This window comes from Hesperophylax consimilis, unplaced genomic scaffold (assembly GCF_061612785.1).
Source record: "Hesperophylax consimilis isolate HC1 unplaced genomic scaffold, BYU_Hcon_1.0 scaffold_42, whole genome shotgun sequence".
In the NCBI taxonomy this organism is placed as follows: Eukaryota; Metazoa; Arthropoda; class Insecta; order Trichoptera; family Limnephilidae; genus Hesperophylax; species Hesperophylax consimilis.
Genome location: NW_028301272.1, coordinates 514,335 through 517,873, shown reverse-complemented (window position 1 = coordinate 517,873; position 3,539 = coordinate 514,335). Strand labels below are relative to the sequence as shown.

At 35.5% G+C, this 3,539-nt stretch overlaps 1 pseudogene; it reads right to left on the bottom strand.

Moving 5' to 3' along the window:
• Positions 1 to 415: 415 nt before the first annotated feature.
• Positions 416 to 1,529, bottom strand: LOC149408920 (uncharacterized; annotated as a pseudogene).
• Positions 1,530 to 3,539: the final 2,010 nt, after the last annotated feature.

Sequence of the window (3,539 nt, the reverse complement as noted above, 5' to 3'; positions counted from 1 at the left end):
AAATTTTCATTGAAGTTTATTAAATTATTAGATTGGGTTTGATTAGAAACTATTTCATTTATTTGTGTTGGAGCTTTCTGACTGATTTCTAAGTTTTCATGTTGAATTAAGCTAAATTTTTGTATGCAATCAAGTCCAATTAAAAAATCGTAATCAAAATTTTCTTTGTCTATTACAAAGACATCCATATTTTTTTCAATGTTAAAAATAGTTACATCCAGTGATATCATACCAATTGCCTTTTTAACGCCATTAATTGTTTTTAAGTTAGTATTGTTCGAATAACCTGTTTTTTCATTGTTTATCTTCAATAACCTTGAGTTTATCAATGACACATTAGAGCCCGAGTCATAGATTCCAAATACTTCAACATTTTTATTTAACACTAACTTTACTTTAATTAATGGAGGCACTATTAGTTTTTTTGGTTCTCACATTGCAGTTCGCATTCTAATTCTGAATTTTTAATGTGCTTTATTTTCCTCTTATCATTTTCATTATTATTATTCTTTGTTCTGAACCAACATAAATCTTCTGAGTGATAGCGCACACCTTTATTTAATTTTTCACAAATGCTACATTTTTCTTTCAACGGCTTAGTATCATCTTTCTTTCTCATATACTTTTTCTTCGAAACTAAATGTTCTAATTTGCCAAGTTCATTAAACAAGTCTTTTGTTTCTATAATCTCATCCTTGTTGATTCTATCTGTTATATAATCTGGTAAACCGGCAGCAATTATATCGGTTAAAGTCCCCTGATCAATTGTTTTTCTTACTTCAAGTAAAAGTCTTTCTTTTTTAACCGCATATTCTAATAATGATCCTGATTGATACTCGAAAGATAAATCATACCTGCTAGCAGTCCAACCTTTATCACCATAGGTTTGCAGAAAGTTTGATTTCCAATCTAACCACTCTGATTGTAAACTAAGCTTTATCATCATGGACGAATACCAATCTGTACATGATTTGTCCAAAAATAATCTGAAGATTTCAATTTTTTCTTCGTCCTTAGTAATGTCAAACCTTGCACATTCTGTCTCGAATACTTCCATCCAGTGACATGCACTTATATTTTTTCCATTAAATTTTTCAAGTACAAACCTGTCAGCTAACTTTTTCATGCTTTGTTTTTCGTTTTTCTGCTGATTTTCAACAAATTTTTCCAAAATTTTCACTATAGGGTCTTCTGAACTCCTGTTATTGGCAATAGACACTTGTTCTTTGGTAATTTCCAATAGAAATTGGTCCTGAAAAATCATGTTTTTATCCTCATCCACATATGTTTGTGAAATATCTTCTGTCATTTTTATCCATACACTTCTGGTTTGGTGTCTTTTTTAATGTATTTTTTACTTTAGCATAAGCCTTAGAGGTGTAGATAGGTTTGTGGAGTGATGCTGCTTGACATTCTTCAGGAATCAGGAAAACTTTGTCATCTTGTGTAACAATTGATATTATGGCAATAAAATTAGACTTTCCGTCTGTTGTTGGTTTGGATTGAAATGTAAACTTCAACTTTTCCATATTGTGACAGTAAATGTCGTTTTATAATGATATTTTCCTTGTGATTTGAATGATAGTCAATTAAAACACAATTGAGTTTCTCTGTAATGAAAGAAGAGGTTTATTTAGTTAATCTCACAAGATTTACATAAAGAAAAGCATTCAGTAACAAAACATTACCTGTAATGAAAGAAACGACATTTAATGTTATTAATTGTTATGTCAATTCCTTAATCACAATCACAATAGCAATTACAAATTATTTAAATTATTCCCATCAATCTGCCTTGTTACAACCCATAGATTATTTTTACTATGTCACCATAGATTACGAAATATCGAGTCGACTGTGTAGGTACTGTGGCGCACATCCAGCCAGTCCACGACACACACAGCCACAATGACGAGACAAGCTCGGCATTGCCTTGAATTAAAGAAAATTATATTTTTCTTTACATATATATATTCTTGCCGAAACTGGCTATAAATGAGCAGCTGCGCGGAGTGAGGAATTTGAAAGTGGCGTGGAGTTGGCACATTTTATAAATGTAAACATATTTTTTTAAAACGGAAAAATATGCACAACAACGTCGGTTACAAATGGTAATTTTTCCCCGATTGCCCATTTACCGATATTTTGGTATTGATTTCACTTCAGACAATCTATTCCAGTATGTCAAGCCGTTTAGCTACATAGATCTTGAGAAATAAATTAATAACTGCAACATCGTGCACCGATTCATTGCTACGCGGTTGACAGTACAATTCATGATAGCTTTTTGTTTGACAAGCCCCCAAAAGGCTGTCAAACTCCAACGGCTCGGAGGGGAGCAGAGAACGGACGGTTATCTCGAGAGTATTTCCTCCTGGGGTAAAAATAATCTCGTCGAATTTAATGTTTCAAAGACCCAATCCTGTCTGATTACGTCTAAAAGGGATCCAAATGATAATCTAGTCTCCTTCAACGGAAGCAATCTTCCGAACAGGCCTTCCATTGATATGCTTGGTATAACTATAAGTGACCAGCTCAGGTACGGGGGCTCCATCGAAGCCAGAGTAAAGTTGGCCTCTCAGTAGCTGGGCGTACTGTACAGGGCCCGCAGATACTTTAATAATACACAACTGCTGACCCTGTACAAATCGCAAGTGCGCCCTACTGTCGAATTTGGCAGCCATCTCTGGTCCGGAGCCCCTAAATACCTGAAAAAAACCCTAGACTCTGTGCAAAAACGGGCGGTCCGTTTGATAGATTCCCCAATCTTAACAGACGGACTGCAATCTTTAGAGCACAGGCGTCAGGTAGGTATGCTGTCCTTGTTCTATCGGTATTACAATGGAAGATGCTCTGAGGAACTAGCGTCATTGATCCCTTCGGCACCGGTGCGTAGTCGGGATACACGCCAAACACGCGCCCAACATTTGTACACAGTTGACACTTGTCACATGAGAACGGGTCGCTTCTACGATTCGTTCTTAAGTTCAACAGCTCGGCTGTGGAACGAATTGCCGGCCTCTGTGTTTCCTCCCTCCTACAACATGGGACTCTTCAAGACCCATGTTCACTGCTTCCTCTCCACAAAAAGACCCTCCACACAGCATCCCCAAAGATGACATAGGCCCTGAGAGAAATTAATTTCTTCAGGGCCTCCTGTGTGGAGTTAATATAAAAAAAAAAAAAAAAAAAACAATTAAAATAACATTAGTGAATCAGTTTAACCGGTAATAAATCATTTTATATTGGGAGGGGGTAAAATATAATCATATAAATAAGTCGTCTACACGTTGCTTAAACTTCAGTTTGAAAATGACTTTTTATACCATTCAAACCAGCCAAAAAATACTTCTGAGAACTAATAAGAACACATTTTCAGCGAGATCGGTCGATTACTTTACGAATTATGCGAGCGAAAATATACGCAGGCTGAATATAATATTTAAAGATTTAACAAGTCGTTTCGTCACCTCATACGATTGGAATATGGGTTGTTGACCGCGGTGTCTATTTACTATGTATGAATGTTTTTGAATTTT